The sequence below is a fragment of the Cervus elaphus genome, chromosome 26 (genome assembly GCF_910594005.1).
Source record: "Cervus elaphus chromosome 26, mCerEla1.1, whole genome shotgun sequence".
In the NCBI taxonomy this organism is placed as follows: Eukaryota; Metazoa; Chordata; class Mammalia; order Artiodactyla; family Cervidae; genus Cervus; species Cervus elaphus.
The window spans coordinates 44,054,939-44,075,888 of NC_057840.1; the positions used below are offsets into that span (position 1 = coordinate 44,054,939).

Consider the following 20,950-nt stretch of genomic DNA (forward strand, 5'->3'; position numbering starts at 1 on the left):
TGGTTGGACTTTGAATTCCTAAGAGGTTGTTGAATCTAGAGCAACCTTGAGAGTCTGGTACGGAATTTCCTCCAAGAAACCTCAGAGGTAGAAAGGCTGGAGAATCATTTCAAATGGAGGATCAGTCTGATGTGTTCAACCCAGGCGGATTATTGGAGGATAACTGTCCGTGTGTGCACCATCGCTTCAGTTGTGTCTGACTCTTTGTGACCTCATAGACTATAGCCTGCCAGTCTCTTCTTTGCATGGGATTCTCCAGGCAGGAATACTGGAGTGGGTTGCCATGCCCTCCTCCAGAGGATCTCCCTGACCCAGGAACCAAGCCCCCATCTGTTATGTCTCCTGCATTAGCGGGCAGGTTCTTCACCACTAGTGCCACCGCGGATGAGCAATACCCGCCAGGGAGGGATAAGTGGTGAGAGCTAGCCCTCAGTGCGCAGGTGAGGAGTAACAGCACTGACACCCCACGCCCACTAGGATCAACTCCCCAGTTAGGGACAGAGATATGGAAGTGGGGAGGGGCGGGAAATGCCCAGACAGGCTTGGATAAATGAAATTGCAGGGACACCTGCCCTGATGCTGGGAACCCCAGGGCGGGGGGCGCCCCCCATAGCACCTGCCTTCCCACAGGGGCAGCGGCGACAGGACAGACATGGCCACGTGGCGCGTCTATGCAGACGGCCCTGAGCTACCTGCAGACCGCAGGGTGCAAGGAAGGAGCCGATCCCGGAGCCAGGAGCAGGGCAAAGGGCCTGAGACTCGGCCAGGGTCTCCCACGGACCCCTGGAAAAACTAAGAATGTTGAAACCAGGTGCCTGGAACCCCAGATGAGATGTCCGTGAGCTTCAGGAGCAGAGGCAGAAGGGAGAGAACTGACGCACGGATCGCGGCGGTGCACCCTCCCAGTCAGTGGAGGACAGCGAGGCGGAGAGCCCCGGAAACCAGCCTTCCTCCTTGAGGGCAGCTCCACGTGTGAGGCTTTCTGGCCTTAGCATCACTGAGCAAAAGGAGAAGAGGATGAAAAGTGAGAGAGAACCCTGAATTTGAGCATTTCATCAAGGAAGCCCGAGTTTTAATTTATAAGATGAAAAAGAATGAGGCTTGAAATTGAAGCTAAAAGGAAGACACCAAGTTACAGAAAAGTTAAATGTGGCATTCCAAAGTCAGATCTCCACGTGCATAACTTACTGAAGAAGCGGAAACTTTCGGACGTCGCTCGGACCAGTGAGCCAAGTGAAAGCTGAATAAAGAGATCTACGGTAAAGGGAACGGGTGACGCATGAAAACTCACTTAGGAGGGCCTGGACTGCTGCCCCGCGCGGACGCCCCGCCCCACGCGGATGTCCCGCCCCTGCCCAGACGCCCCGCCCCGCCCCGCCCCGCGCAGACGCCCCACCCCGCCCTGCGCAGACGCCCCACCCAACGCGGATGCCCCGCCCCTGCGCAGACGCCCCGCCCCGCCCCACGCGGATGCCCCGCCCCCGCGCAGACGCCCCGCCCCGCCCCGCGCAGACGCCCCGCCCTGCTGCCTCAGGTTGCACGTCCGCCTCCAGCCTGCTGGGAGCAGACTCCGCACAGGACCAACCAGAAAGCTGGGGTGCGGGGAGCGGGGGCTCCAGCCTGAGTCACACCCTGGAAGCTACCCCAGGCTGTGTCCACAGGATTCAGGACCGCACTGGGGAGGACCCACATACCAGGGCTGGGGGAGACAGGGGGAGGCATCCGGGTGGCCAGACGCAGGCCAGAGAGAGGGACTGATGAACCGTCTCAGGTCTTCCCCCCGACATGAGGGTCACCTCGAAGGTGGCGGGTCCCCAGCAATCAGTAGTCAAATGTCAACACTTCGGGTAGGTAGGTGCGATCCCACGTGGCCACCCAAGCAGCCAGCCTCTTCCGCTGGGAGCCAGGGGCCATGTAGAGGGGAGATCCCCAGAGATGCGAGGGTCTTGGAGACCTTGAAAGCACCCTGAGGCAGAGATCAGCGGACACCATCTGTCACAGCGAGTTCTGTCTCATCTCCTATCCCTCCTCCCTCCAGCCCCCTACCAGCTTCCTCCTTTTCCCTCTGGCCCTCAGATTCCCCTGGAGGCTGACCTGCGGGGAGAAAAGAGGGTGAACAAAAGGAAGGCGGAGGCCGATAACATCACTTTCCTCAAGGTCAGGCGCAGAAGACTCTGGCCCAAACTGGGCAAAAAGAGAAAAACTGTGGACTTGACTGAAATCTTGCCCTGACTGTCACAACTACTAAATTGTTTGCTACTTCAAGCGCCCATGGGCTGCCTATTACCTAAAAAGTAAAGGGAAAAAAAAAAAATTTCCATAGCATCTGTTGAGATTTCACACAGTTGGACAGGAATGACTTACTCCCTGAACAAAGTTAAAAGAAACACAAAGTTGTGATTTGATTTTATCGAAAGATGTGCTTGTTCAGCATGGTGACTGTGTTGTTTCCTGTTAAAGAAAGTGGGCAAGAAAAGGAAGACAGGAAGGAGGGAAGCTGGCTGCAGGTACGGGGAGAAAACTGGTTACATCCTGCAACGACTGCCTTGGACTGTGGAAGCAGAGTGATGGATGAGGTGTGTGGAAAGCCCTGGGAGACCCTTTCACTGTCACAGATCCTAGTGTCCTCACCTATTACCTCAAAACCTCTGCCCCTACTTTTAAATGTGTGACAGTGAAGTCGTCTCTGATTCTTTGCGACCCCATGGACTGTAGCCTACCAGGCTCCTTTGTCTATGGGATTCTCCAGGCAAGAACACTGGAGTGGGTTGCCATTTCCTTCTCCAGGGGATCTTCCCGACCCAGGAATCGAACCTGGGTCTTCCGCATTATAGGCAGACGATTCACCATCTGAGCCACCAGGGAAGTCTTAAATGTGTAACCCAAGTTGACTAAGACACAGTCCTACATGGGTTGTGTTAACGTTAAGATGAAACAGTATCTTGAACACGACATGCCTGTTTCACCCTCCGGATGAGGGTCGATGCACACGCTGCCCTGCGTCCTGAGGCTGTACCAGCTCGGGCATCTCAGCACCGCGAAGCTCTTCCAACCCTGCTCAGAGCAGGTGCCCACGGGGCTATCCCGCGTCCAGGTCAGGAAGCCTGCCAGACGAAGGTGTAGGCTGTGTCCGCTTCAGGCCAAAGCAACCCATCCGTTCAGTAATTATATACACACCGTTTGTGCTGGGTTTGGCACAGTTTTAAACTTTTTAAATCCACTGCCTTGATATTATGGAGAAATTGATACTGCTTAGTCTGTATTGACACAAAAGGTGCAGCACGGCAGAAAACAGGTCCTGGGATCTGATCCCAGAAACACATCCATCATCTTCCCCATCAGTGAGATCAGGTTTACTGACACCTTCACGGAACCTCCCAAGGAACAGGACTCGCCTGACTTTTGATCTTTTCCCACTTGGTCTAACGCTCTTAACTAACCATCCAACGGCTTCAGCTAAAGGCAAGGTGTAAAGACCAAATACTACACTAGCCCCACTGGGCAATCGAGTCATTTCCTGCTTGTCCCTTCTTGCCCGTCCCATCCCAGGAAGGCAGATCCACTAACTCATACTCTCCTGGAGCAAGACGGGGACATTTACCCAACCTCACATTTGCCCCTGGATTTAATCCCAACCTCTGCATAGACGGATGCCAAAGCAGTTGCCAGAATCTGAAATACAGGGGCGCTGCATAAACATGCATTCTTTTATCTTACACTTCCCCGTGAGATTCTCCATGGTAAGAAGGAACGATACAGGCTGGAGGGCTGAAGTGATAGATTATTACATAGGAAGGTTCTACAATTAGGGGTGGGTACGCATACATTAATTCCCTCATAATTCCCATGCTACTCGACAGAATTGTGGATTAAAAGGATACAGCCCATTAAGCTACGGTTGCAGGCGAATGAAATTGTTCAGCTTATGTCTGAAATTTTTATTAAAAATAAAGTTTAAAAATTAATAAATCAAAAGCAAAACAGACTAAAAAAGAAAATCAGGGAGACAGAGGAGGACATGAGCAAAGGGAAGGAGAAGATGGAAAAGAAGATGGACAACGTTAAGGCCTGTGGTGCCCTTAAGGCAGAATCAGGTCACTGCGTCCCTGTCCATGTCAGCGTCCAGTCCCTCGTTTCCTGCATCCCCTCTGCCTCCGGCCAGTGGCCTGCACCCTCCCAGGAAGCCTGTGAACGGAGCCTCGCGCGGGTGACTGGAGGCAGGCTTTGCTCCTGCTGCTGAGTCCACAGTCGGGCAGTCACACCAGCACAGCCCCCACCCGGACACCGCGTGGACACTGCGACCTCTGCCTGCCTCCTTCACCCTCACTTCTGAAATCCCCTGCTGCGGCAGAGTGCCCACCCTCTGGCAGAGAGAAAGAAAGAAGATGAAGTCGCTCAGTCGTGTCTGACTCTTTGGGGTCCTATGGACTGTAGCCCACCAGGCTCCTCCATCCATGGGATTTTCCAGGTAAGAGTACTAGAGTGGGTTGCTATTTCCTTCTCCAGAGGATCTTCTCGACCCAGCGATTGAACCCAGGTCTCCCGCATTGTGGGCAGACGCTTTACCATCTGAGCCACCAGGGAAGTCAGCCCATGCTCTAGACCCTGTTTAATGACTTAACAAAGCTGTGGAAGCCTGTTACTTCCTATTGTACAACTGACTTCAGAAATATACATATATACCTCCTTCTTCAAGCCAGGGTATTATGAGCAAACAACAGCAAGGCCGAGTGAGATGGATTAACTTAAAGGAGATTAAAATGTGTTCAAGTTGCAAGTATTTATATGCCTACTGCCACCAAGCAAAAAAGCCATTAGTTTATGTATTTTAGAACTTTTTCTAAATTGACAATTAAAACAAAAATGAAAAAAGAGAAGAAAACGAGTACTTTCTTTTTTTTTTTTTTTTACCACTCAGACTACGTCCTCTCCCTCTTCATCTCCAAAAAGGAAAAGAAGAACGATCATCAATGGCTAATAGCAGCTGCAGAAGCAACACCAAAAGCCGGTTTCACGCTCAGGAGAGAACGCTGCGTCTCCTCCTCGTGGTTTCGGGTGCTCTACACGATCAGAGAAACTTCTCTGGTAACGAACTATAGAAATGATCCCTGAAAGTATAGTCTTACGAGTACTTTCTTAACTAGAAAAGTAAAAGATGAAAATTCTCAGAGCATCTTCCACTATCCAAGGATTTACTGTAATTAGCCAGAAAACATCCTTTACCATCCGGCTTAAGCTTTCCAAATCCATCGTGCTCATACTTAAAAAAAAAAGAAAAAAAAAAAAAAAACCCTTAATCTAAAAAAAAAAAAAAAAGAAAAGGCAGATTTCCAGACCTCTGATATGGCTTGTCTAAACATGTTTTCAACAAGGAAGAAAGTGATGGCAAAGGAAGCTATGAGTTAGCTGCTATAAATGAACTAGAAAAGGCCGAGTCTGAATTCATCTTCCTGGTTTTATATGTTTCATATCCACAGCTTAATCCTCCATGTCAGTTGCAACAGCAATTCCTCAGCTCTGTTAGTCATCCCTTTTGAGGATTTTTTTGGCATCTAAGTTTCTCATAAGCAGTTGGCCATGTTTGTACTGGCCACTCTCTGCTGACGAATATGCATGAGACATAGGATAGATATGAGTCCTTTTTGATTGTGGCAACCGCACCAACATACATTACAAGATGCTGGCAGTAAAATTAATATAACAAAGTGCCAACTAAGCCATCCACACAAGGGCATTAATCCAGCTGTGTTTGTGCAATCTTGACACCTGGCAACAAAGGGTTAAAACAACAACAACAAAAAAAACGTAAAATTCTATAGGACAGACTTTGAAAAAAGCTTCTATTTGAAAACTGAGCAGAACAGGGTGTGGCATATGAATGAATAAATGAATCAAGAGGCATAAAATGCAGTAACAAAGGAATGCGTGTAAGGCTCATATCTGCTAAGGACGTTAGAATATATGCCCATATATTTTACACCAGGAGCATGTATCAATTCATATTCGCTCTTTGCAGGGTAGCTAGAAAAATGATTTATTGGTTTTTAAGTTTATTTTCAGAACATATATATATATATATATATATAATTTAAAACCAAACATTACAAAGAGAGACAACAAGATTCCTTTAAATCATTTAAAAATAAGTTTATCCACATAGTGGAGCTTCGCTCTTTATCCTTCCTGCTTCAGTCTATTAATATTTCACTCGATAGCCCACTGTGACTCCCTTTCTGCTCTCGACACTAAATACCAAGCCTCAGATTCTGGCAGTAGGTTTATGTCAGAGGGCACAACAGACGGCAAACTTGCAATCAGGAACTCTAATCCTGTTCCCCGATCTCATCCCCTTACCCACCCCACACGTCCCCCATCCTTCCATGCCTGTTCTGTGCCCTGGTAAGGTGACTCCTGAGGGCCACATCCCTGGGTCTCCCTTGTCCTCTGACCTCCCCTTGGGTTTAGATGATAGAAGGTAGCAGTAGGAGCTCAAAGGGGACTGGGTTGGCAGGGGACAGGGGCGCGGGGTTGCGTTCCTCCATCCTGCCTGACCCCCTCTCTGAGATCTCTGAACACAATGGCTAGACCCTCCCGGATCCATCTACCCTGAGGCTCCTCCACCAAAGCTCCGCTTCTCCGTGGGACTGGAGAACAGTGCTTGCTCCTCTTGTCCCGGCAGCATGAAGGAGGGTGACAGTTTTCCCCAGGCCGGCTTCAGGAGCCCTAAAGGCCTTCCCTGGTTGACCTCAAACTGCTCTTTAAACAGTCCCTTCTCTCTACTCCTCCAGGCTCCTGTCTGAGGATGCCTTCTATCTCTGGGACCTGTAGGGACACGCAGTGGGATGTATTAACAGAAATGTCCCCTGCCATGACCTGTGTCCTTGAACCCCACAACCCTCCTCCATTGAGGTCAGCAAGCGGCACCAGAGAACAGACTTGCAACTCTTGGCCTTTAAACTGGGGCCAGCCCAAGTCTAGGTGCGGGACAGGACCCTCCGGATGGACAGTGGACCCGCAGGTTGGTTGCATCCCATGCCCACTAGACCCTCTGAATTCGTGGAAAGAAAAAAAGGGGGAGGGTTGGGCTGAGGGAGGGGGTGGGGGGTGGGGGCGGTGGTCAGAATACTCCATCTCTGCCCCCCTTCTCTGTCTGGATGACGCCCACTGCGGGCTGGGATGAGGGACTGCAGAGATGGCTTCCGGGTGTCAGAGGTGGTGGGGCCGTGCTGCCAGCCCCCTCCCACCCCCGGCAGGAATCACCATGTCCTCCAGCCCAGGGAATAGAGCTGGCCATGAACAAAGGCTGTGCTGGTCACCATCACACCAGGAGTGTCCTTGGGGAAAGTGGCATGACAGTGGAAACTGGAGGCAGACCCGACGGATCACGTCTCAGAAAACACAGAACTCTGGAGTGAGGACCCAGGCTAAAAGAGACAGTACAGTCTGACACCCTGCGAAGGCACCTCCGGCCAGACGGCGTCTACCCGCTGACCTGTGGCGCCTCCTACATGCCCAGAGCTCACCCTGCTCCCGACAAAAGACGAATGGAGGGTAAAAGGCTGAGCTGACAGACCTCAATATCTGAAATAAAAAGTGTGTCTGCACAGTTTCAAGACTGGTGCTTTTTGTCATTGGTGGAAGGTGGGATGAATGTGCCAGAAAATTATTCTTTTTATTTTTTCTCTGTGGAAGTGGCTAGTTAAAATAAAAGTATCTTTTTTTTTTTTTACTCTCCAGATGCATGAAACTCTACATGTCTTGAATTAATCTACAGTCACCAGAAAATGTTGGTTACTTTCTATTTAATCAGGTATAACTTTACTGTGAAACTGACTCTTAGTTATAATCAGCGGATTCACTACTTCCCTCTTTTGCCCTTCTCAACACAGGCATGTGTATAAGTCTGTGTTCTCAAGTCTGCTCGGTGGACTGAAGGCTACTTGGAGAGAATTCCTTCTGCCTACCATACGTAGTGCTTTGCGTACAAATATTCAAAAGTCAACTATAACAAATGCAATAAGTACCTATACTTCTATCTTGCTTATTATAAATCTTCATATAACTAGATAACTCCCTGGCACACACTCTTTTCTAGGATAAAAAGCAAAAACAAAATAAAATCTGCATCAGTGTTTCTAGGCAGACAATCTAAACTTTCATTTGACTTCTCTATTTGAGATGGGATTTGCTTGACTCATGGTATTCTTCAGCATATTTAGTGGTGAGTAATATACATACTTCTTTCCATCCTCTGCTAGTCCTTTTTCTTATTATTATACAGACATTTTAAAACCAAAATACACTGAGCATGTGTACTAGCATTATAGAAATATGGGAGTAGGCAGTAAATGATTTATGGAAGCATCTTCTCTGGAGAATACAATAGTGTTACACATACACAATTCCTTTCATAAAGTTTGGAAGGCAAACATAAATAGGGATGCCTACTACATTCAGTATGTCAGTCTTTTTAAAAAATTATTTCTGTACACAGTAGTTTTTCTCCTTTTTAAAAAAAAAAAACAAACTCCCATTCTATCAGAATCCATCTAAATCAATGCAAAGATGTGGAAAGCTGTCATATTCTTAAAGACCAACAGAGAAAAAATTTGACAGTTACCATTCCAATTCTTTATGTCAGTTAAATATTTTTTTAGAGCTAATCTAGATCTCTAAGAATGAAGATCATACAAAAAGCCCATGTTAGCTCTCCATAGTGGAGACGCTGAACAAGTCTATTCAACTCTCTTCATGGTGTTTTCTTTTGAAAGATAAATGATTTGACTTCTTTAAACCATTCACCTGAATATTTCCCAAGTTTTCCAGATGTATCTTTAATAGAGGGACCCTGGAATAAACCAAACATAGAATAACACCTCACTTTCATAAAGTTAATTTCTGCCCATGCAGCTAGGCCACTCATAAAATGGTCAATGAACAGAGACAGCTACACATACTGTGTTCTCTAATCCAGGCTGACATGCCTCAAGCTGCACCTTGGAATCTGCTTGTTCTTGTCGTGGAAAAAATTCTGACTGTCACAACTATCTGGTTTCTGGTCTACACATTAACACAACAAAATAAATGCCTGGACTCACAGGACAATACCTGGACAGAATAGGAAGTGAGAGTTGACGGTTTGCCTACAAACACGGATGAGCTTAAAAGAAGGAGAATCATTTTGTATTGATGTTATCAGAACTCCTTCAGCTTTATGCTTCTGGAAGTCACTAATACTCACATGCATTTATCTAATGCTTTATAGTTTAGGAAAGAGCTTTTAATATTGTATATATATATATATATGTATATATATATATATCAAAGTAAGTATACAGAAATAGGGGCTTCCCAGGTGGTGCTAGTGATAAAGAATCCACCTGCCAATGCAGGAGACATAAGTAACACAGGTTTGAACCCTGGTTGAGAAGATTCCCTGGAGAGGCGCATGGCTACCCACTCCAGTATTCTTGCCTGGAGCATCCCATGAACAGGGGAGCCTGGTGGGCCACAGTCCATGGGGTCGCAGAGAGTCAGACACAGCTGAGCGACTGAGCACACATACAGAGATACAGGGTCTTATTTAAATCTCTCTATAATCAGGGAAATGGACGTTATCACCCCCACTTAGTGCATCTCGGGCTTTGAAAGCGTAGGAGGTCTCCCCAAAGCCACACAGCGCCATCCACTGCAGAGGGAAGCCTGGATCCTAGAGCCTTTGAGCCTTTGACCCAGGAGTCTGACCCTCGTAATCTCCACAACGCAGACTGAGTCTTTTCAGACTTTCAATTGCTGCTCACTCACTCTGCCTCCTCAAAATACGTCTCTTCCTAGAAACAGTACTTGGGCTTTGTATGAGTCAGCTCAGGTGGCCACGATGAAATGCCACAGACTTGGTGGATTAAATAGCAGACGTTCATCTTCCTAGAGCTTTGGAGGCTGGAAGTCTAAAATAAAAGTCCCCTCAGGGCTGGGTTCTCATGAGGCCTCTCTCCTTGGAGCTGTCTTCTCATGCGCCCTCTACCTTCATGCAGCCCTGCCGTCTCCTCCTCTCCATCTAAGGCCTCACTTCCACTGGATCAGGGCACCGCCCTCAGGGTCTCCCTTAAGCTTGCTACTCCTCTGAAGGCCCTGTTTCAAAAAACAACCACATGGCGGGGGCGGGGGTTGGGGGGGGGGTTGGGGGAGGCTTCATTGTCTGATTTGGGGGAGAATGGACTACAGTTCAGCTTATAATGGGCCTCTAGGCCATTTTCCTTGAAAAGTATATTCACGAAACTTCGGCTGCACCTCTCATGTGTTTACAACACTTGTTTCCACAGGCCTGAGCTCTCACTTACGCTGCAGAGACACACTTATACACACCTGCCTCAAAAACTCTCTTTGTGATGCCATGTTAACTGAGAGTCAAAAAACTAATGGGACCTCTTGGTTTAAAGACATTTTCTCTTCTCATATCTTTGCCTCAATCAGTGGCTTGATTTGGTTTGCAAAGTTTGGACCACCGACCTTTTTCTTAAATCTCAGGTCAATGAGCAGGTCTCGTTGGCCCTCCATTTAAAATCCGTTTGCCTCTCTTCCTCTTATCCTTCCCCTGCACCCACCTGAATCGAGGCTTCCGCAGCCCTGACCCTGGACGAATACAGTGACCTCCCGACAACATCATGTCTGCACCTCGGTGTGGTAGGCAGGATTCTCAGTTGACTCTCCAATGACCCACACCTTTCTTAGCTCCCTCTTATGGACTGGGGGAGGGATCAGGAATATCACCTCTAGGTAACAGGTGGCCTCCAGGGGCTGAGGGGGCCCAGGGGACAGCCAGTATAGAAACAGAGCCTTCATCCTACCACTTCAAGGAACTGAATTCTGTTCAGCCGCCCTCGCTTGGAGAATTTCCCCAAACTCCAGATGAGACCCAATCTCCAGGCAACACGAAAACCATGAGATTATAAATAATTACAGGGCCCTAAATTCAGAGAAGACCCTGATGCTGGGAGGGATTGGGGCAGGAGGAGAAGGGGACAACAGAGGATGAGATGGTTGGATGGCATCACCGACTCGATGGACATGGGTTTGAGTAAACTCCAGGAGTTTATATTCTATGTCATAATATTTGATTACTGAATAAATTTTATTTTGTGTATTTTCAATTCTTACATATAACAAAGTATAGATATATTTTCTAAGTATTTCTAGATTTTCAAAGTCTATTTTCATAATTCTAAGTTTATTGAAAAAGCAACATCCAAATTCATATTTTACATGTGTATTTACTTGTGTATGAACCTGCCTTCCAATGCAGGCATCGCAGGTTTGATCCCTGGGTTGAGAAGATTCCCTGGAGGAGGAAATGGCGACCCACTCAAGTATTCTTGCCTGGGAAAAATCACGGAGAGAGGACCTGGCGGGCTGAGTCCACGGTGTTGCAAACAGTCGGAAACGACTGAGCGACTGAACAGCAACTAAAGGACATTATGACTCTTTAAGAGCTTCGGTACATTTCAGTGATGTGAGACGATGTCTGTGACACGACATGAAGCCAGAACGGAAGCCCATAACAGGGACGGACACCCGTACCCAGAGCAACAGAAATGAAGTGTGTTCTTCTTAATATTATATATTTTTTGCTTATATTCTTAAATATTTCACAGTGGAAATTTATTTTAAAAAAAGAGAGAAATTTAAGATGTTAAGAACCAATTCTTCTAAGACATTATTAAATAATTTGGGCACTTTTATTAGTTTTCCAAAGTATATACGGAAAATAATCTTCATAAACCCTTTAACCCCCTAGTTTATTTGAAGTATTATTATGACACTAAACAGAGAGGTAGAAAATGAACGCTGGGAGAGGTTATTCCAATGAGCCCTCATCTGGATAACTGTGAAATCAATAAGCTGGTGTGAGATGCTGCCCGAAGCACTAGAGGGACGTGGAAAGTCCTGCAGTGAATGATGGTTCCAGGAGGCTGCCAGGCTGGAGGGGGACCAGAGCCCCCTTCTCTGGAGAGGCCGTGGCACTTTCTGGTAAAGCACTGGCTCGGGTTTGCGTCGGCAGGGCAATTTTCAATATAGGTAATTACTTTTTTGTGTAGCTAAATCTTCCCTGAAAGTTCAGTGGGGAATAGTTTCATTAAATGTTATTCTTTCCACGCCATAAATTAATCCCCATACGGTACATCCCTTGTGGATCTCAAAAAAGGAGCTGTGAAGATTAATCATTTCATTTGTGTGAACGATTTGAAGACTGTTTTCCCCTAGCTCTTCAGGAAGCTCAGTATATGCCTGGCGGCACACCGTAGATATTTTTAACAAATTAATTTATTGAACAACTACTACGTGTCTAGCACTACGCAAGGCAGTGTGAGGAGAGAGGAGAGTCATAACAAAAAGGCTCTGGCTTTAAGGAACTTATAACCTAGTTCAGGAAACAAAAATTTGAAAAGGCATGCTCAGATAGGCCATGATTTCAAATGCCTACCAGTCCGGAAAGGAAAGTGAAATAAAAGTAAAATGCCTGGAGGGACCCTGGTGGCCAGAGAACCCGGCTGCCCATCCCAGGACACCCAGGCCTCAGTTCCAGCAAGCTTCTACCCTCAAAAAGAGTGCCAGCCTCGCCAGATCTGTTGTCTGACTCCATTGAAACCGGAAGTCCCAATTTTTGTGTTGTCATCAACCAGTTTTCAAATGTTGGCACCCAATTCAGAATGTTATTTTTTAAACACTTGGTGGGTCAATACAAACCCACATAGATCACCTTTAGCTGGTGAGTTGTCATTGTAAATCATCAGACATGATACAACAACAGAACCAACTAGATATAATTAAGTACCGAAAGAGATGTTACAAACAACACGTGGATTTAAGAGAAATAGGAAATCAGGAGTGGAGGATGCCACAGAAAATTGGAAGATCTGAACTGAATTTCTGATGGGAAATACTAAATCTTAGAATACATGGAACATAAAAGTTTGCTGACATGTGAAAGCTACTTGCGCGCTGTTGAATGGGAATGTATCCTAAATGATGGTGGCATGCCCTTAACAGAAAATTCAAGAAGATGTCATAAACATCAAAGGGAACAATGAATACTTTTCAAACAAACTTAGTTGTGAACCATATCCAATATTACTAATGGAGTATTTCTCCACTCCTAATAATTGAAGATGATTACAAAAATGATATCCTTGTTGCCTTCAGTGTTTAAGGTACAAAATGTAGTTACTGTTAATGCATTAGGAGATCAAAGAGGTGACACAGACAAGAACGATGACCCTAACATTCGCTTTTAGGATATTTTGAAATATTTGTCAAGTTGGAAATTGTGTGCTGGTGACATTTAAGAATTAAATGCTCTTTGAAAACTCCCTTCTCCTGGAAATGCCTGGATCCATTATAACGAGAAAGGATGCAGACTGGTTCGTGCAAACGCGCACACAACCTTCGGTTGGCCGCTGCTGCCAGGGGCCAGGAAATCATTACAGCATCTCCGTTGTTTGTAGCCCTGCAGGGTCGTGACACATCCTTCAGACCCACTTTTTATTTCCTGATTGATGGAGATGCAGCCACAGTGGAGTGTAAAATGATATTCATGCACCTCTGCTAAGAAAGAAAACTCAAAAATAGAAGAGGGGGGGAAAAAAGTGCTTTTTGTGGGAACAAGATTGGTTGAAATCAAAGACAGATGAAGATGTATTCAAAGCTTGCAGGAAAAAAACTGTGAAAACAATTGATGTCAGGAAGCTTTTGATAAGACTCTCAAAAATTTCATTTTAATATTTATTGCTTGTAGTGAAATTGATCAGTATCTTGGGCATGATGAGGTCATGAAAGAAGAGATTGATGCCAACAAATTCATTATTTCGGCTTCTGTTCTTTCTATTTTGATATTAGTCTATTTTCCCCCAATAAACTATCCTATTGCATACCTCTCCACATCTGCTATTTTTTTTTTTTTTTGGTAATGTGATTTTCCTGTCATCTTTTATAAAATACTAAGGTACCCATCTGTTTTAAGGGCAGGGATAAAAATAGCTTCCTCTAAAAGTAAACAATGGCTCTAGCCAGTGAAGAATCTACATTATAAACCATACGAAAAACAAGTCAATCCTCTAGTGGATCTTTATCAAATTATATTTTCTGATGCTGGGGCAACCCACTCCTAGACCTTTTCATTTTTTTTTGCATAAGAACAGAGGAGCCTGGCGGGTTACAGTCCATGGGGTTGCAAAAGGGTCAGACAATAGTGACTGAACAACAACGAAATGAGACAGAACTGCAAATGCTAATGAACATGGAGACTGAGTGTCATGCAATAATATTCTGTTGTTTCCCTCTTTTTTGCATACTTATTTAAGTAGGATCGTTGGTTTTCCCAATAGTCATGTATGGATGTGAGAGTTGGACTAGAAAGAACTCTGAGCAACGAAGAATTGATGCTTTTGAGCTGTGGTGTTGGAGAAGACTCTTGAGAGTCCCTTGGACTGCAAGGAGATCCAACCAGTCCATCCTAAAGGAGATCAGTCCTGGGTGTTCATTGGAAGGACTGATGCTGAGACTGAAACTCCAGTACTTTGGCCACCTGATGTGAAGAACTGACTCATTTGAAAAGACCCTGATGCTGGGAAAGATTGAAGGCAGGAGGAGAAGGGGACGACAGAAGATGAGATGGTTGGATGGCATCACCAACTCAATGGATATGAGTTTGAGTAAACTCTGGGAGTTGGTGATGGACAGGGAGGACTGGCGTGCTGCACTCCATGGGGTCACAAAGAGTCGTACACGACTGAGCGACTGAACTGAACCGAGTTTCATAAGTACACTTTGATTCTATTTTATTCAAATCAAGAAAATAAGTACAAAAAAATCAGAATAAATGATGCCATTTAGTCAAAGATCTTGAAAGACCACTGACTGAGCCTCATGTCCTAAGGACTGAACCCAAATGTAAACCTGTGACCTCAAGGGCGCCACCTACTGCTAAACTCATAACCTTCAACCATAAAGGGGAGATGATAATGGTACCTCCTTCCTCACAGAACACAGTAAATCTGGTCTCTTGATCCAGAGAATGCTCTGGATCAATACACAGTCATCTCACTGAAAGCGGGGAAGGGAGCCTCCTCTTGGCAGCTTTCTGAATAAGCACAACGCTTCCTTAGACGGTGCACTGAGATCTCTAAAGATTCTTTCACTTGCACTGTAGGAGAAGAGTGAGAAACCATCCTTCATCTGTATGTTTATTCAGAACCTATAGTTTATTTAGCTACCTTATCATAAAGGTAGCTTTTACTGAAGTCTCCTTGCTAACAAAAGTGATTCATTCTCCTATAATATCTGAAATTTTGTTATATTGCTTTATATTGGTTTGTAACTTTGAGATTTCAAATTTTTATAAAAATAGGTTTGTCAAAATGTGAGTTGCAGAAACTTTCACGGAAAGTTATCAATGATGCTTCACGGCAGATGGCTTGTACCCGGCAGCTAATGAGAGTTAACTTACTAGTTCATTGATTTTGGATCTAATTAAATGAAGTTTTCAAAAGGGCTACGAATAGTCCCCTAAAATTAGGAACAAACCTAGTGTACCCTCCTTGTAAAATCTATTTTACATGTGAAAATAAAAGTGACTGTAATGATGCATAATTCTAGTCTTTTTGGATAAGTATTGTATGTAGTGTTATCTTAAAATTGTCCATTACTTATGGTGAGAAGACTCCACATGCTCTAAAGCTTCCCAAGGTAGGGGAAGGAAACTGTGTTCCCTTGAGCATGATCACTGGACATGACCACCTGCCACGTTCTCTTTATCACATCTCCACACATCGATTTTTGACTCCAGATAATTAATTTTTAAATTCCCATATTCCTTTTCCTTTCAATGTCTTCTCTCCTTCCCAAAATCTCCCCAGTCATCTTTTCTAAGCATCAGAACCAAGCAACAAAGCAAGCAACCGAGATTCTTGCTAAGGCAGACCCTTGAGACAGGAAACCTTTCCTGCCACGTTAATAAACAAGGATGTCACTGTCTTCAGTGATTCTGGTCCTCCAGTGTAAGCTGGTGAGACCTAACGGCACTCAGTAAGGAGAATACCTGCAACCTAACAGCCATCAAACTGCAGACACTCCCTACAGAGAGCCCCAAAGGAGCCCAGGAAGTGAAAAACACAGGATACTGGTCCAGGGTAGCTGAGATACATATGAAAAGAATGATTTCAGTGAGTCCAGACTCTTGGACCTTCCCATACATAGAAAAAGACTAACTTCCTTAATTTTGGATATCCTACTCAAGGCGATCTTCCCAATTCAGGGATCGAAACTGTGTCTCCTGTATCTCCCGCATTGGCAGGCAGACTCTTTACCACTAGTCCCAGCTGGGAAGCCCACAGGGATATCTGATTTTCTCTAATTAAAAATGATCTTTTGATGTTCAGACTGTCTGCCCTTTGCTACAAAACTGCTATATAACCTGGCTGTTTCCCTCGCCTCCTCGGAGCACTTCTCTCAGGCTTACTTGAGATGCTGTCTCCCGGGCTTGAAATCCTAAAAAGTCCCACCAAATAAAACATAACTCAAATTTAGGTTGTGAATATTTTTCAAGTTGACACTCTCAAACCCTCAGCACAGACAAAGCACACACATGCATGCACATACACAGAGCGCACACACGCGCTATGTTTATATGTGCACACTTGTCTGCACACAAAGATTTTGCTCCGAAAAATAGAATAATGAATGCAGATAACTACTTAGGAATCATCAGCAATGAACCACACAAGGGAATCTCAGCTACTCAAGATCATCTCCGAGTAGGAAAGTGCCCGCCTCTCTTGTTGGGGCTCCTCGGCGGTAGCAGCTCACGTCACAAAGAGCTGTGGCTTCATCGTGGCCCTCAGCCTGTGATTCGTCAAGAGCCTTGGGTTCTTGTCATTCGGCTTCTCCTTGGCCAGTTCTTTCCACTAGACTTGCTGGCCTATGTTCCCTCCTGATTTCTACCCTTCTATTCCTGTTGACCTCATTGTCACTGGCTGGTATTCATTTTTCTCCAAACTGTCAAGAGCACTTGGAATTCTGCTCCTAACCGCCCAGGATCTGGTGCCGCATCTGACTCTACGACATCCTCATACGTGGCGAGCATGTACCTATTCCATCATCGAGTCACTGATGGAAATGTCTAACAGCCCTGCACACAGGCTGACCCTGGCGGCACACCACCTGTGTCCGCCAAGTTACTGTCCTGCCGTTATTAATTACTCCTTAGAAGAGGTGTAGAGGAAGACAGGGAATAATGTACCTCTAACAGTCCCAAATGGCGAGACAACCATCTCACAGGCGTCTGTGAATTGCATTTACATAAGTGGCTCTTGATCTTTCAGCTGTCACAGAGCCCTTGAGGGCCAGATAAGAGCCGTGGGTGCTCTTTCCTGAGGTACACACACAGAACACAGCATCTTCAGTGTGATTTCAGAGCATCCAAGGACTTCCCTTCAAGTGCCTCTCTGGAGCTCCTAGAAGCCTGATATATTTAGATTACTAATAGTAATTCAGATATCTTTAAATACTGTGGCATAGACATTGTCTCAAAAACTAATGTTGCATTTCATGAATGCTAGGAGATTTACAATTTGAAGGTTATTGCTTAGTATAGATGATATCTCATGGATATCTTAAAATTCTCTTGGTTAACATATACGATCAAACAAAGGAGAGAATTATTCATGTGTTAACTGAAAACAACATGTTTGAAATGAGGTGAATTAATTTTCCTAGTTGCAGTGAAATACTCATTATGAGACAGCTGGACGGCATCATCTACTCAATGGACATGAGTGTGAACAAACCCCGGGAGACAGTGAAGGACAGGGAAGCCTGGCGTGCTGTAGTCCACGGGGTCAGACACGACTGAGTGACTGAAAAACAGCACACTTTGTTGTTTGCACTTTCTAGCTACAGCCAACAATGCTGCTATGAACATGGGTGATGAAAAATTAAATTTATATCCAAGAAATCTTATTGCTTAGGTAAAGGCTATTGTGTTCAATTTCTTATATAAAACTGAGCATCTTAACACTTGTGAGTACACAGTTCATTCTTGCTAAGTATATTCACATTGGTGTGCAACCAACCTCTAGAACCTTTTCATCTTGCAAAACTGAAATTCTATATCCATTAAGCAGCAACTACCCACTCCCCCCTGACTCCAAGCCCTGGCAGTCACTATTCTACTTTCTCCTTCTACAGTGTGGCTACTCTAGACACCTCCTGTAAGTGGAGTCGCATGGTATTTGCCTGGCTGTGTCTGACTGCTTTACTTAGCATAACCTCCTCTGGGTTCATCCCTGTTGTAGAATGTGTCAGAATTTCATGGTTTTTAAAGGCAAAATAAGACACCACTGTGTGTATAAACCACATTCTGTTTGTCCATTGATCCATCATTGGACACATGGGTTGTTTGCACTTTCTAGCTACAGCCAACAATGCTGCTATGAACATGGGTGATGAAAAATTAAATTTATATCCAAGAAATCTTATTGCTTAGGTAAAGGCTATTGTGTTCAATTTCTTATGTTTAAGTTTTTAAAATACAATGTTATTTTTACTGCTAAACACACTGGACATGAAGAAAACTACACAAAAATAAGTCAATGGATTATCACAGAGGGTTCGACCTCTGGTTGGAGAAGAGTCCACATTCCGAGGAGAAGCTCAGTCCAGGTGCCACCACTGCTGAGGGCTTTGCTCTGAAGCCTGGGAGCTAACAAGGTAAACCGTCACAGTACAGAGCAACACCCGGCTCGCCACAACCCGAGAAAGCCAGCCCAAAGCGACAAAGGTCCAGCAGAGCAAAAAATTAAATTAAATGAGTAATATAAAAATTTAACAAAAGAACACCAGAGGAATAAATCTGATTGGCTTTTGGTTAATGACCACATTGTTTACATTTTGATATTCTTCATGCTAATTTCAACCTACTGATTCTGCCCTCTGGAGTAGTTTAAATAGACACATTAATATTCCCATGTAAGAACACCTAAGTGGCTAAAAAACGTGAGCACTTCCTCAAGAAAACTCACCCTAAGGATTCTCCAGAGATTCCCGCACTGAGATTGGGTCTCCAGACCCTTTACTTTCCAGCCAGTCCTCTTGGGGTCATTCTCTAAATTGTCAGTGTATTTTGCAAAGTATCTGTCCAGAACTGACACTGTATTTTAGATGTTTACTGTCTGAATGCAAAGAACAGTTCATTCATTCACTCAAATAATATTTATTTAGAGCTTTCGAAGCATCCCCCACTGCTCCGGACTACACCTTCTCTGCTGATACTCTGATTAATGCCAGGAAAGTTACAGCTTTCTCTGTTCTAGTCTTGCCACACCGCCGTCTACTGATGAACTTGGTATCAACTAAAAGACTAGATGCTTCTCACATGAAATAACTGCCAAGGCAGGTCTATGTCATTCTACATTTATGGAATTGGTTTTTGAAGCTAAATCCTTATGCTATCTTCACAGTAGATCTCTAAGGTTTACTGTGCTAATCTTCTAAAATGGATATTTTAGTTTGTTATCAGAATACAGTGATATTTTAAAATGCTTTTTGTTGGCTTTAAAATATAAAACTTTATCTGTTTAAAGATAATTGTTTCCTCTTTTATATACCCTGTTTTCCTTAAAAACAATCAAACAAACAAAATCTCTTTAATTGTTCTCTTTTGTCACAGTTTGCACCTTAAAGTCATTATCACATTCCCACTTTCCCAAACAGAAGACCCTGACAGCAAGAGAGAAGAAAAAGAAAATGTGAGTAGAAAACAATGTTTCTTTAAACTGAAATCTTTTATCTGCTATATGCCAAAAATGGAGATTGATCTGACTATATTACAAGTTTTCAAAACAAAAAAGTTTTTTCTTAAAAGTGGATTATTTTAGCTAGGGAATGCCTGAACAATCCACAGGAAGTTTTTAATTCCACTAGTTCAATAAATGCAACTAATGATTTAGAAAGTTTGGAGCAGTGATTCAAAGTAGCTGAGACAAGTTATTATGATTATGACTTATGGGGAAGCACGAAGAGCCTCAAGAACAGAGTAGCTAGACTTTGCAAATAAAAATACAAGGTACTTAGTTAAATTGAATTTCAGATTTGCTATTCAAAGTTATGATGAACCTAGACAGTATATTAAATAGCAGAGACAGTACTTTACCAAAAAAGGTCGGTCTAGTCAAGGCTATGGTTTTTCCACTGGTCATGTACGGATGTGAGAGTTGGACTATAAAGAAAGCTGAATGCCAAAGAATTGATGCTTTTGAACTGTGGTGTGGGAGAAGACTCTTGAGAGTCCCTTGGAATGCAAGGAGGTCCAACTGGTCCATCCTAAAGGAGGTCAGTCCTGAGTGTTCATTGGAAGGACTGATGCTGAAGCTGAATCTCCAATACTTTGGCCACCTGATGCGAAGAGCTGACTCATTTGAAAAGACCCTGATGTTGGGAAAGATTGAAGGCAGGAGGAGAAGGGGACGACAGAGGATGAGACAGTTGGATGGCATCACTGACTCGATGGACATGAGCTTGAGCAAGCTCTGGGAGATGGTGATGGACAGGGAAGCCTGGTGTGCTGCAGTCCATGGGGTCGAAAAGAGTCAGACACGACTGAGCAACTGAACAACAACCTATATTTTATCTGCCAAACCTACACAACAGCCTTAGAAACAGAAATTGTTAATTAGTAGGGGCATTAATAATAGCATTCTTTATTTCTTTACCAGAACTCATTATCCACAAAAAAGGGTAGCTAGTGTAATTCAGTAAATGAGAGCAAACTGCTTCATTTATGAAAAATTATGATAACTCTATCTCTCACATTATAAGATACTTGTCAAGGGAAAAGCTATTTATTTTGTTTTAAGATAAGCAGTGGAAACTATTCTCATATAAAGCAATATAAAAGCAA

The 20,950-nt window shown here is 44.4% G+C and overlaps 1 protein-coding gene and 1 non-coding gene across 7 annotated transcripts in view; both read right to left on the reverse strand.

The window, feature by feature from the left end:
- Positions 1-20,950, reverse strand: part of PRKN (parkin RBR E3 ubiquitin protein ligase) — a 1,214,524-nt gene that overhangs the window by 865,715 nt on the left and 327,859 nt on the right. The window lies entirely within an intron of this gene.
- Positions 4,910-5,124, reverse strand: LOC122684533. Its single transcript, XR_006338078.1, has one exon. It is a non-coding gene; the product is annotated as a small nucleolar RNA U3 (small nucleolar RNA).